Genomic DNA, 15,106 nt, shown 5'->3' with positions numbered 1-15,106 from the left:
TCTCCCTCTCGTGAACGTGCTGACTCTCACTGGGATACAGTTGGTTTTTCACCCTCTCCTGAAGGTGCTGACTCTCACTGGGATACAGTTGGTTTTTCACCCTCTCCTGAAGGTGCTGACTCTCACTGGGATACAGTTGGTTTTTCACCCTCTCCTGAAGGTGCTGACTCTCACTGGGATCCAGTTGGTTTTTCACCCTCTCCTGAAGGTGCTGACTCTCACTGGGATACAGTTGGTTTTACAGGCTCTCCTGAAGGTGCTGACTCTCACTGGGATACAGTTGATTTTTCACCCTCGACTGAAGGTTCTGACTCTCACTGGGATTCAGTTGGATTTTGACCCTCTCCTGAAGGTGCTGACTCTCACTGGGATTCAGTTGGTTTTTCACCCTCTCCTGAAGGTGCTGACTCTCACTGGGATTCAGTTGGTTTTTCACCCTCTCCTGATGGTGCTGACTCTCACTGGGATGCAGTTGGATTTTCATCCTCTCCTGAAGGTGCTGACTCTCATTGGGATACAGTTGGTTTTTCACCTTCTCCTGAAGGTACTGACTGTCACTGGAATAGAGTTGGTTTTTCACCCTCTCCGGAAGGTGCTGACTCTCACTGGGATACAGTTGATTTTTCACCCTCTCCTGCAGGTGCTGACTCTCACTGGAATCGAGTTGGTTTTTCACCCTCTCCTGAAGGTGATGACTCTCACTGGGATATAGTTGGTTTTTCACCCTCTCCTGAAGGTGCTGACTCTCACTGGGAGACATTTGGTTTTTCACCCTCACCTGAAGGTGCTGACTCTCACTGGGATGCAGTTGGTTTTTCACCCTCTCCTGAAGGTGCTGACTCTCACTGGGATACAGTTAGTTTATCAACCTGTCCTGCAGGTGCTGACTCTCACTGGGATACAATTGGTTTTTCACCCTCTCCTGAAGGTGCTGACTCTCACTGGGATGCAGTTGGTTTTTCACCCTCTCCTGAAGGTGCTGACTATCAGTGGGATACAGTTGGTTTATCTCCCTCTCCTGAAGGTGCTGACTCGCACTGGGATACAGTTGGTTTTTCACCCTCTCCTGAAGGTGCTGAATCTCACTGGGATACTGTTGGTTTTTCACGCTCTCCTGAAGGTGCTGACTCTCACTGGGATACAGTTGGTTTTTCACCCTCTCCTGAAGGTGCTGACTCTCACTGGGATACAGTTGGTTTTTCAACCTCTCCTGAAGGTGCTGACTCTCACTGGGATACAGTTGGTTTTTCTCCCTCTCCGAAGCTGCTGACTGTCACTGGGATACAGTTGGTTTTTCTCCCTCTCCGAAGTTGCTGACTGTCACTGGGATACAGTTGGTTTTTCTCCCTCTCCGAAGGTGCTGACTCTCACTGGGATACAGTTGGTTTTTCACCCTCTCCTGAAGGTGCTGACTCTCACTGGGATACAGTTGGTTTTTCACCCTCTCCTGAAGGTGCTGACTCTCACTGGGATACAGTTAGTTTATCAACCTGTCCTGCAGGTGCTGACTCTCACTGGGATACAATTGCTTTTTCACACTCTCCTGAAGGTGCTGACTCTCACTGGGATGCAGTTGGTTTTTCACCCTCTCCTGAAGGTGCTGACTCTCACTGGGATACAGTTGGTTTTTCACCCTCTCCTGAAGGTGCTGACTCTCACTGGGATACAGTTGGTTTTTCACCCTCTCCTGAACTTGCTGACTCTCACTGGGATTCAGTTGGATTTTCACCCTCTCCTGAAGGTGCTGACTCTCACTGGGATTCAGTTGGTTTTTCACCCTCTCCTGAAGGTGCTGACTCTCACTGGGATACAGTTGGTTTTTCACCCTCTCCTGATGGTGCTGACTCTCACTGGGATGCAGTTGGATTTTGACCCTCTCCTGAAGGTGCTGACTCTCACTGGGATACAGTTGGTTTTTCACCCTCTCCTGAAGGTGCTGACTCTCACTGGGATACAGTTGGTTTTTCACCCTCTCCTGAAGGTGCTGACTCTCACTGGGATACATTTGGTTTTTCACCCTCTCCTGAAGGTGCTGACTCTCACTGGGATTCAGTTGGATTTTCACACTCTCCTGAAGCTGCTGACTCTCACTGGGATACAGTTGATTTTTCACCCTCTCCTGAAGGTGCTGACTCTCACTGGGATTCAGTTGGATTTTGACCCTCTCCTGAAGGTGCTGACTCTCACTGGGATTCAGTTGGTTTTTCACCCTCTCCTGAAGGTGCTGACTCTCACTGGGATACAGTTGGTTTTTCACCCTCTCCTGATGGTGCTGACTCTCACTGGGATGCAGTTGGATTTTCACCCTCTCCTGAAGGTGCTGACTCTCATTGGGATACAGTTGGTTTTTCACCTTCTCCTGAAGGTACTGACTGTCACTTGAACAGAGTTGGTTTTTCACCCTCTCCGGAAGGTGCTGACTCTCACTGGGATACAGTTGATTTTTCACCCTCTCCTGAAGGTGCTGACTCTCACTGGAATACAGTTGGTTTTTCACCCTCTCCTGAAGGTGCTGACTCTCACTGGTGAACATTTGGTTTTACACCCTCTCCTGAAGGTGCTGACTCTCACTGGGATACAGTTGGTTTTTCACCCTCTCCTGAAGGTGCTGACTCTCAGTGGGATTCAGTTGGTTTTTCACTCTCTCCTGAAGGTGCTGACTCTCACTCGGATACAGTTGGTTTTTCACCCTCTCCTGATGGTGCTGACTCTCACTGGGGGACAGTTGGACTTTCACCCTTTCCTGAAGGTGCTGACTCTCACTGGGATACAGTTGGTTTTTCACCCTCTCCTGAAGGTGCTGACTCTCACTGGGATACAGTTGGAATTTCATCCTCTCCTGAAGGAACTGACTCTCACTGGGGTACAGTTGGTTTTTCACCCTCTCCTGAAGGTGCTGACTCTCACTGGGATACAGTTGGTTTTTCAGGCTCTCCTGAAGGTGCTGACTCTCACTGGGATACAGTTGATTTTTCACCCTCGACTGAAGGTGCTGACTCTCACTGGGATTCAGTTGGATTTTGACCCTCTCCTGAAGGTGCTGACTCTCACTGGGATTCAGTTGGTTTTTCACCCTCTCCTGAAGGTGCTGACTCTCACTGGGATTCAGTTGGTTTTTCACCCTCTCCTGATGGTGCTGACTCTCACTGGGATGCAGTTGGATTTTCATCCTCTCCTGAAGGTGCTGACTCTCATTGGGATACAGTTGGTTTTTCACCTTCTCCTGAAGGTACTGACTGTCACTGGAATAGAGTTGGTTTTTCACCCTCTCCGGAACGTGCTGACTCTCACTGGGATACAGTTGATTTTTCACCCTCTCCTGCAGGTGCTGACTCTCACTGGAATAGAGTTGGTTTTTCACCCTCTCCTGAAGGTGCTGACTCTCACTGGGATATAGTTGGTTTTTCACCCTCTCCTGAAGGTGCTGACTCTCACTGGGAGACATTTGGTTTTTCACCCTCACCTGAAGGTGCTGACTCTCACTGGGATGCAGTTGGTTTTTCACCCTCTCCTGAAGGTGCTGACTCTCACTGGGATACAGTTAGTTTATCAACCTGTCCTGCAGGTGCTGACTCTCACTGGGATACAATTGGTTTTTCACCCTCTCCTGAAGGTGCTGACTCGCACTGGGATACAGTTGGTTTTTCACCCTCTCCTGAAGGTGCTGAATCTCACTGGGATACTGTTGGTTTTTCACGCTCTCCTGAAGGTGCTGACTCTCACTGGGATACAGTTGGTTTTTCACCCTCTCCTGAAGGTGCTGACTCTCACTGGGATACAGTTGGTTTTTCAACCTCTCCTGAAGGTGCTGACTCTCACTGGGATACAGTTGGTTTTTCTCCCTCTCCGAAGCTGCTGACTGTCACTGGGATACAGTTGGTTTTTCTCCCTCTCCGAAGTTGCTGACTGTCACTGGGATACAGTTGGTTTTTCTCCCTCTCCGAAGGTGCTGACTCTCACTGGGATACAGTTGGTTTTTCTCCCTCTCCGAAGGTGCTGACTCTCACTGGGATACAGTTGGTTTTTCACCCTATCACGATGGTGCTGACTCTCACTGGGATACAGTTGGTTTTTCACACTCTCCTGAAGGTGCTGACTCTCACTGGGATACAGTTGGTTTTTCACCCTCTCTTGAAGGTGCTGACTCTCACTGGGATACAATTGGTTTTTCACCCTCTCCTGAAGGTGCTGACTCTCACTGGGATACAGTTGGTTTTTCACCCTCTCCTGAAGGTCCGGCCTCTCACTGGGATACAGTTGGTTTTTCACCCTCTCCTGAAGGTGCTGACTCTCACTGGCATGCAGTTGGTTTTTCACCCTCTCCTGAAGGTGCTGACTCTCACTCGGATACAGTTGGTTTTTCACCCTCTCCTGAAGGTGCTGACTCTCACCGGGATACATTTGGTTTTTCACCCTCTCCTGAAGGTGCTGACTCTCACTAGGATACAGTTGGTTTTTCACCCTCTCCAGAAGGTGCTGACTCTCACCGGGATACATTTGGTTTTTCACCCTCTCCTGAAGGTGCTGACTCTCACTGGGATACAGTTGGTTTTTCACCCTCTCCTGAAAGTGCTGACTCTCACTGGGATACAGATGGTTTTTCACCCTCTCCTGAAGGTGCTGACTCTGACTGGGATGCAGATGGTTTTTCACCCTCTCCTGAAGGTGCTGACTCTCACTTGGATTCAGTTGGTTTTTCACACTCTCCTGAAGGTGCTGACTCTCACTGGGATGCAGTTGGTTTTTCACCCTCTCCTGAAGGTGCTGACTCTCACTGGGATACAGTTGGTTTCTCACCCTCTCCTGAAGGTGCTGACTCTCACTGGGATACAGTTTGTTTTTCACCCTCTCCTGAAGGTGCTGACTCTCACTGGGATACAGTTGGTTTTTCAACCTCTCCTGAAGGTGCTGACTCTCACTGGGATACAATTGGTTTTTCACCCTCTCCTGAAGGTGCTTACTCTCACTGGGATACAATTGGTTTTTCACCCTCTCCTGAAGGTGCTGACTCTCACTGGGATACAGTTGGTTTTTCACCCTCTCCTGAAGGTGCTGACTCTCACTGGGATACAGTTGGTTTTTCAACCTCTCCTGAAGGTGCTGACTCTCACTGGGATTCAGTTGGATTTTCACCCTCTCCTGAAGGTGCTGACTCTCACTGGGATGCAGTTGGATTTTCATCCTCTCCTGAAGGTGCTGACTCTCATTGGGATACAGTTGGTTTTTCACCTTCTCCTGAAGGTACTGACTGTCACTGGAATAGAGTTGGTTTTTCACCCTCTCCGGAAGGTGCTGACTCTCACTGGGATACAGTTGATTTTTCACCCTCTCCTGCAGGTGCTGACTCTCACTGGGATACAATTGGTTTTTCACCCTCTCCTGAAGGTGCTGACTCTCACTGGGATTCAGTTGGTTTTTCACCCTCTCCTGAAGGTGCTGACTCTCACTGGGATTCAGTTGGTTTTTCACCCTCTCCTGATGGTGCTGACTCTCACTGGGATGCAGTTGGATTTTCATCCTCTCCTGAAGGTGCTGACTCTCATTGGGATACAGTTGGTTTTTCACCTTCTCCTGAAGGTACTGACTGTCACTGGAATAGAGTTGGTTTTTCACCCTCTCCGGAACGTGCTGACTCTCACTGGGATACAGTTGATTTTTCACCCTCTCCTGCAGGTGCTGACTCTCACTGGAATAGAGTTGGTTTTTCACCCTCTCCTGAAGGTGCTGACTCTCACTGGGATATAGTTGGTTTTTCACCCTCTCCTGAAGGTGCTGACTCTCACTGGGAGACATTTGGTTTTTCACCCTCTCCTGAAGGTGCTGACTCTCACTGGGATACAGTTAGTTTATCAACCTGTCCTGCAGGTGCTGACTCTCACTGGGATACAATTGGTTTTTCACCCTCTCCTGAAGGTGCTGACTCTCACTGGGATGCAGTTGGTTTTTCACCCTCTCCTGAAGGTGCTGACTATCAGTGGGATACAGTTGGTTTATCTCCCTCTCCTGAAGGTGCTGACTCGCACTGGGATACAGTTGGTTTTTCACCCTCTCCTGAAGGTGCTGAATCTCACTGGGATACTGTTGGTTTTTCACGCTCTCCTGAAGGTGCTGACTCTCACTGGGATACAGTTGGTTTTTCACCCTCTCCTGAAGGTGCTGACTCTCACTGGGATACAGTTGGTTTTTCAACCTCTCCTGAAGGTGCTGACTCTCACTGGGATACAGTTGGTTTTTCTCCCTCTCCGAAGCTGCTGACTGTCACTGGGATACAGTTGGTTTTTCTCCCTCTCCGAAGTTGCTGACTGTCACTGGGATACAGTTGGTTTTTCTCCCTCTCCGAAGGTGCTGACTCGCACTGGGATACAGTTGGTTTTTCTCCCTCTCCGAAGGTGCTGACTCTCACTGGGATACAGTTGGTTTTTCACCCTATCACGATGGTGCTGACTCTCACTGGGATACAGTTGGTTTTTCACACTCTCCTGAAGGTGCTGACTCTCACTGGGATACAGTTGGTTTTTCACCCTCTCTTGAAGGTGCTGACTCTCACTGGGATACAATTGGTTTTTCACCCTCTCCTGAAGGTGCTGACTCTCACTGGGATACAGTTGGTTTTTCACCCTCTCCTGAAGGTCCGGCCTCTCACTGGGATACAGTTGGTTTTTCACCCTCTCCTGAAGGTGCTGACTCTCACTGGCATGCAGTTGGTTTTTCACCCTCTCCTGAAGGTGCTGACTCTCACTAGGATACAGTTGGTTTTTCACCCTCTCCTGAAGGTGCTGACTCTCACCGGGATACATTTGGTTTTTCACCCTCTCCTGAAGGTGCTGACTCTCACTAGGATACAGTTGGTTTTTCACCCTCTCCAGAAGGTGCTGACTCTCACCGGGATACATTTGGTTTTTCACCCTCTCCTGAAGGTGCTGACTCTCACTGGGATACAGTTGGTTTTTCACCCTCTCCTGAAAGTGCTGACTCTCACTGGGATACAGATGGTTTTTCACCCTCTCCTGAAGGTGCTGACTCTGACTGGGATGCAGATGGTTTTTCACCCTCTCCTGAAGGTGCTGACTCTCACTTGGATTCAGTTGGTTTTTCACACTCTCCTGAAGGTGCTGACTCTCACTGGGATGCAGTTGGTTTTTCACCCTCTCCTGAAGGTGCTGACTCTCACTGGGATACAGTTGGTTTCTCACCCTCTCCTGAAGGTGCTGACTCTCACTGGGATACAGTTTGTTTTTCACCCTCTCCTGAAGGTGCTGACTCTCACTGGGATACAGTTGGTTTTTCACCCTCTCCTGAAGGTGCTGACTCTCACTGGGATACAGTTGGATTTTGACCCTCTCCTGAAGGTGCTGACTCTCACTGGGATACAGTTGGTTTTTCACCCTCTCCTGAAGGTGCTGACTCTCACTGGGATACAATTGGTTTTTCACCCTCTCCTGAAGGTGCTGACTCTCACTGGGATACAATTGGTTTTTCACCCTCTCCTGAAGGTGCTGACTCTCACTGGGATACAGTTGGTTTTTCACCCTCTCCTGAAGGTGCTGACTCTCACTGGGATACAGTTGGTTTTTCAACCTCTCCTGAAGGTGCTGACTCTCACTGGGATTCAGTTGGATTTTCACCCTCTCCTGAAGGTGCTGACTCTCACTGGGATGCAGTTGGATTTTCATCCTCTCCTGAAGGTGCTGACTCTCATTGGGATACAGTTGGTTTTTCACCTTCTCCTGAAGGTACTGACTGTCACTGGAATAGAGTTGGTTTTTCACCCTCTCCGGAAGGTGCTGACTCTCACTGGGATACAGTTGATTTTTCACCCTCTCCTGCAGGTGCTGACTCTCACTGGGATACAATTGGTTTTTCACCCTCTCCTGAAGGTGCTGACTCTCACTGGGATGCAGTTGGTTTTTCACCCTCTCCTGAAGGTGCTGACTCTCACTGGGATACAGTTGGATTTTCACCCTCTCCTGAAGGTGCTGACTCTCACTGGGATACAGTTGGTTTTTCACCCTCTCCTGAAGGTGCTGACTCTCACTGGGATTCAGTTGGATTTTCACCCTCTCCTGAAGGTGCTGACTCTCACTGGGATGCAGTTGGATTTTCATCCTCTCCTGAAGGTGCTGACTCTCATTGGGATACAGTTGGTTTTTCACCTTCTCCTGAAGGTACTGACTCACTGGAATAGAGTTGGTTTTTCACCCTCTCCGGAAGGTGCTGACTCTCACTGGGATACAGTTGATTTTTCACCCTCTCCTGCAGGTGCTGACTCTCACTGGGATACAATTGGTTTTTCACCCTCTCCTGAAGGTGCTGACTCTCACTGGGATGCAGTTGGTTTTTCACCCTCTCCTGAAGGTGCTGACTCTCACTGGGATACAGTTGGATTTTCACCCTCTCCTGAAGGTGCTGACTCTCACTGGGATACAGTTGGTTTTTCACCCTCTCCTGAAGGTGCTGACTCTCACTGGGATACAGTTAGTTTATCAACCTGTCCTGCAGGTGCTGACTCTCACTGGGATACAATTGCTTTTTCACCCTCTCCTGAAGGTGCTGACTCTCACTGGGATGCAGTTGGTTTTTCACCCTCTCCTGAAGGTGCTGACTCTCACTGGGATACAGTTGGTTTTTCACCCTCTCCTGAAGGTGCTGACTCTCACTGGGATACAGTTGGTTTTTCACCCTCTCCTGAAGGTGCTGACTCTCACTGGGATACAGTTGGTTTTTCACCCTCTCCTGAAGGTGCTGACTCTCACTGGGATACAGTTGGTTTTTCACCCTCTCCTGAAGGTGCTGACTCTCACTGGGATACAGTTGGTTTTTCAACCTCTCCTGAAGGTGCTGACTCTCACTGGGATTCAGTTGGATTTTCACCCTCTCCTGAAGGTGCTGACTCTCACTGGGATGCAGTTGGATTTTCATCCTCTCCTGAACGTGCTGACTCTCATTGGGATACAGTTGGTTTTTCACCTTCTCCTGAAGGTCCTGACTGTCACTGGAATAGAGTTGGTTTTTCACCCTCTCCGGAAGGTGCTGACTCTCACTGGGATACAGTTGATTTTTCACCCTCTCCTGCAGGTGCTGACTCTCACTGGGATACAATTGGTTTTTCACCCTCTCCTGAAGGTGCTGACTCTCACTGGGATGCAGTTGGTTTTTCACCCTCTCCTGAAGGTGCTGACTCTCACTGGGATACAGTTGGATTTTCACCCTCTCCTGAAGGTGCTGACTCTCACTGGGATACAGTTGGTTTTTCACCCTCTCCTGAAGGTGCTGACTCTCACTGGGATTCAGTTGGATTTTCACCCTCTCCTGAAGGTGCTGACTCTCACTGGGATGCAGTTGGATTTTCATCCTCTCCTGAAGGTGCTGACTCTCATTGTGATACAGTTGGTTTTTCACCTTCTCCTGAAGGTACTGACTGTCACTGGAATAGAGTTGGTTTTTCACCCTCTCCGGAAGTTGCTGACTCTCACTGGGATACAGTTGATTTTTCACCCTCTCCTGCAGGTGCTGACTCTCACTGGGATACAATTGGTTTTTCACCCTCTCCTGAAGGTGCTGACTCTCACTGGGATGCAGTTGGTTTTTCACCCTCTCCTGAAGGTGCTGACTCTCACTGGGATACAGTTGGATTTTCACCCTCTCCTGAAGGTGCTGACTCTCACTGGGATACAGTTGGTTTTTCACCCTCTCCTGAAGGTGCTGACTCTCACTGGGATACAGTTAGTTTATCAACCTGTCCTGCAGGTGCTGACTCTCACTGGGATACAATTGCTTTTTCACCCTCTCCTGAAGGTGCTGACTCTCACTGGGATGCAGTTGGTTTTTCACCCTCTCCTGAAGGTGCTGACTCTCACTGGGATACAGTTGGTTTTTCACCCTCTCCTGAAGGTGCTGACTCTCACTGGGATACAGTTGGTTTTTCACCCTCTCCTGAAGGTGCTGACTCTCACTGGGATACAGTTGGTTTTTCACCCTCTCCTGAAGGTGCTGACTCTCACTGGGATTCAGTTGGTTTTTCACCCTCTCCTGAAGGTGCTGACTCTCACTGGGATTCAGTTGGATTTTCACCCTCTCCTGAAGGTGCTGACTCTCACTGGGATACAGTTGATTTTTCACCCTCTCCTGAAGGTGCTGACTCTCACTGGGATTCAGTTGGATTTTGACCCTCTCCTGAAGGTGCTGACTCTCACTGGGATTCAGTTGGTTTTTCACCCTCTCCTGAAGGTGCTGACTCTCACTGGGATACAGTTGGTTTTTCACCCTCTCCTGATGGTGCTGACTCTCACTGGGATGCAGTTGGATTTTCACCCTCTCCTGAAGGTGCTGACTCTCATTGGGATACAGTTGGTTTTTCACCTTCTCCTGAAGGTACTGACTGTCACTTGAATAGAGTTGGTTTTTCAGCATCTCCGGAAGGTGCTGACTCTCACTGGGATACAGTTGATTTTTCACCCTCTCCTGAAGGTGCTGACTCTCACTGGAATACAGTTGGTTTTTCACCCTCTCCTGAAGGTGCTGACTCTCACTGGTGAACATTTGGTTTTTCACCCTCTCCTGAAGGTGCTGACTCTCACTGGGATACAGTTGGTTTTTCACCCTCACCTGAAGGTGCTGACTCTCACTGGGATACATTTGGTTTTTCACCCTCACCTGAAGGTGCTGACTCTCACTGGGATGCAGTTGGTTTTTCACCCTCTCCTGAACTTGCTGACTCTCACTGGGATTCAGTTGGATTTTCACCCTCTCCTGAAGGTGCTGACTCTCACTGGGATTCAGTTGGTTTTTCACCCTCTCCTGAAGGTGCTGACTCTCACTGGGATACAGTTGGTTTTTCACCCTCTCCTGATGGTGCTGACTCTCACTGGGGGACAGTTGGACTTTCACCCTCTCCTGAAGGTGCTGACTCTCACTGGGATACAGTTGGTTTATCTCCCTCTCCTGAAGGTGCTGACTCTCACTGGGATACAGTTGCTTTTTCACCCTCTCCTGAAGGTGCTGACTCTCACTGGGATACAGTTGGTTTTTCACCCTCTCCTGAAGGTGCTGACTCTCACTGGGATACAGTTGGTTTTTCAGGCTCTCCTGAAGATGCTGACTCTCACTGGGATACAGTTGATTTTTCACCCTCGACTGAAGGTGCTGACTCTCACGGGGATACAGTTGGTTTTTCACCCGATCCCGATGGTGCTGACCCTCACGAGGATACAGTTGATTTTTCACCCTCTCCTGAAGGTGCTGACTCTCACTGGGATACAGTTGGTTTTTCACCCTCTCCTGAAGGTGCTGACTCTCACTGGGATACAGTTGGTTTTTCACCCTCTCCTGAAGGTGCTGACTCTCACTGGGATACAGTTGGTTTTTCACCCTCTCCTGAAGGTGCTGACTCTCACTGGGATTCAGTTGGATTTTCACCCTCTCCTGAAGGTGCTGACTCTCACTGGGACACAGTTGATTTTTCACCCTCTCCTGAAGGTGCTGACTCTCACTGGGATACAATTGGTTTTTCACCCTCTCCTGATGGTGCTGACTCTCACTGGGATGCAGTTGGATTTTCATCCTCTCCTGAAGGTGCTGACTCTCATTGCGATACAGTTGGTTTTTCACCTTCTCCTGAAGGTACTGACTGTCACTGGAATAGAGTTGGTTTTTCACCCTCTCCGGAAGGTGCTGACTCTCACTGGGATGCAGTTGGTTTTTCACCCTCTCCTGAAGGTGCTGACTCTCACTGGGATGCAGTTGGTTTTTCACCCTCACCTGAAGGTGCTGACTCTCACTGGGATACAGTTGGTTTTTCACCCTCTCCTGAAGGTGCTGACTCTCACTGGGATACAGTTGGTTTTTCACCCTCTCCTGAACTTGCTGACTCTCACTGGGATTCAGTTGGATTTTCACCCTCTCCTGAAGGTGCTGACTCTCACTGGGATTCAGTTGGATTTTCACCCTCTCCTGAAGGTGCTGACTCTCACTGGGATACAGTTGATTTTTCACCCTCGACTGAAGGTGCTGACTCTCACTGGGATTCAGTTGGATTTTCACCCTCTCCTGAAGGTGCTGACTCTCACTGGGATACAGTTGATTTTTCACCCTCGACTGAAGCTGCTGACTCTCACTGGGATTCAGTTGGATTTTGACCCTCTCCTGAAGGTGCTGACTCTCACTGGGATTGAGTTGGTTTTTCACCCTCTCCTGAAGGTGCTGACTCTCACTGGTATACAGTTGGTTTTTCACCCTCTCCTGATGGTGCTGACTCTCACTGGGATGCAGTTGGATTTTCATCCTCTCCTGAAGGTGCTGACTCTCATTGCGATACAGTTGGTTTTTCACCTTCTCCTGAAGGTACTGACTGTCACTGGAATAGAGTTGGTTTTTCACCCTCTCCGGAAGGTGCTGACTCTCACTGGGATACAGTTGATTTTTCACCCTCTCCTGCAGGTGCTGACTCTCACTGGAACACAGTTGGTTTTTCACCCTCTCCTGAAGGTGCTGACTCTCACTGGGATACAGTTGGTTTTTCACCCTCTCCTGAAGGTGCTGACTCTCACTGAGATACATTTGGTTTTTCACCCTCACCTGAAGGTGCTGACTCTCACTGGGATACAGTTGGTTTTTCACCCTCTCCTGAAGGTGCTGACTCTCACTGGGATACAGTTAGTTTATCAACCTGTCCTGCCGGTGCTGACTCTCACTGGGATACAATTGGTTTTGCACCCTCTCCTGAACTTGCTGACTCTCACTGGGATTCAGTTGGATTTTCACCCTCTCCTGAAGGTGCTGACTCTCACTGGGATTCAGTTGGTTTTTCACCCTGTCCTGAAGGTGCTGACTCTCAGTGGGATACAGTTGGTTTTTCACCCTCTCCTGAAGGTGCTGACTCTCACTGGGATACAGTTGGTTTTTCACCCTCTCCTGAAGGTGCTGACTCTCACTGGGATACAGTTGGTTTTTCACCCTCTCCTGAAGGTGCTGACTCTCACTGGGATTCAGTTGGATTTTTACCCTCTCCTGAATGTGCTGACTCTCACTGGGATACAGTTGATTTTTCACCCTCTCCTGAAGGTGCTGACTCTCACTGGGATTCAGTTGGATTTTGACCCTCTCCTGAAGGTTCTGACTCTCACTGGGATTCAGTTGGTTTTTCACCCTCTCCTGAAGGTGCTGACTCTCATTGGGATACAGTTGTTTTTTCACCTTCTCCTGAAGGTACTGACTGTCACTGGAATAGAGTTGGTTTTTCACCCTCTCCGGAAGGTGCTGACTCTCACTGGGATACAGTTGATTTTTCACCCTCTCCTGAAGGTGCTGACTCTCACTGGAATACAGTTGGTTTTTCACCCTCTCCTGAAGGTGCTGACTCTCACTGGTGAACAGTTGGTTTTTCACCCTCTCCTGAAGGTGCTGACTCTCATTGGTGAACAGTTGGTTTTTCACCCTCTCCTGAAGGTGCTGACTCTCACTGGGATACAGTTGGTTTTTCACCCTCTCCTGAACTTGCTGACTCTCACTGGGATTCAGTTGGATTTTCACCCTCTCCTGAAGGTGCTGACTCTCACTGGGATACAGTTGGTTTTTCACGCTCTCTTGATGGTGCTGACTCTCACTGGGATGCAGTTGGATTTTCACCCTCTCCTGAAGGTGCTGACTCTCACTGGGATGCAGTTGGTTTTTCACCCTATCCCGATGGTGCTGACTCTCACTGGGATACAGTTGATTTTTCACCCTCGACTGAAGGTGCTGACTCTCACTGGGATACAGTTGGTTTTTCACCCTCTCCTGAAGGTGCTGACTCTCACTGGGATACAGTTGGTTTTTCACCCTCTCCTGAAGGTGCTGACTCTCCCTGGGATTCAGTTGGTTTTTCACCCTCTCCTGAAGGTGCTGACTCTCACTGGGATACAGTTGATTTTTCACCCTCGACTGAAGGTGCTGACTCTCACTGGGATTCAGTTGGATTTTGACCCTCTCCTGAAGGTGCTGACTCTCACTGGGATACAGTTGGTTTTTCACCCTCTCCTGACGGTGCTGACTCTCACTGGGATACAATTGGTTTTTCACCCTCTCCTGAAGGTGCTGACTCTCACTGGGATACAGTTGGTTTTTCACGCTCTCCTGAAGGTGCTGACTCTCACTGGGATACAGTTGGTTTTTCACCCTCTCCTGAAGGTGCTGACTCTCACTGGGATACAGTTGGTTTTTCACCCTCTCCTGAAGGTGCTGACTCTCACTGGGATTCAGTTGGATTTTCACCCTCTCCTGAAGGTGCTGACTCTCACTGGGATACAGTTGATTTTTCACCCTCGACTGAAGGTGCTGACTCTCACTGGGATTCAGTTGGTTTTTCACCCTCTCCTGAAGGTGCTGACTCTCACTGGGATACAGTTGGTTTTTCACCCTCTCCTGATGGTGCTGACTCTCACTGGGATGCAGTTGGATTTTCATCGTCTCCTGAAGGTGCTGACTCTCATTGCGATACAGTTGGTTTTTCACCTTCTCCTGAAGGTACTGACTGTCACTGGAATAGAGTTGGTTTTTCACCCTCTCCGGAAGGTGCTGACTCTCACTGGGATACAGTTGATTTTTCACCCTCTCCTGCAGGTGCTGACTCTCACTGGAATACAGTTGGTTTTTCACCCTCTCCTGAAGGTGCTGACTCTCACTGGGATACAGTTGGTTTTTCACCCTCTCCTGAAGGTGCTGACTCTCACTGGGATACATTTGGTTTTTCACCCTCACCTGAAGGTGCTGACTCTCACGAGGATACAGTTGGTTTTTCACCCACTCCTGAAGGTGCTGACTCTCACTGGGATACAGTTAGTTTATCAACCTGTCCTGCAGGTGCTGACTCTCACTGGGATGCAATTGGTTTTTCACCCTCTCCTGAAGGTGCTGACTCTCACTGGGATGCAGTTGGTTTTTCACCCTCTCCTGAAGGTGCTGACTCTCACTGGGATACAGTTGGTTTTTCACCCTCTCCTGAAGGTGCTGACTCTCACTGGGATACAGTTGGTTTTTCACCCTCTCCTTTAATTTGCTGACTCTCACAGGGATTCAGTTGGATTTTCACCCTCTCCTGATGGTGCTGACTCTCACTGGGATTCAGTTGGTT

This window comes from Heptranchias perlo, chromosome X, assembly GCF_035084215.1.
Source record: "Heptranchias perlo isolate sHepPer1 chromosome X, sHepPer1.hap1, whole genome shotgun sequence".
Lineage (NCBI taxonomy): Eukaryota > Metazoa > Chordata > Chondrichthyes > Hexanchiformes > Hexanchidae > Heptranchias > Heptranchias perlo.
Note: the sequence above shows the minus strand (reverse complement) of the source record.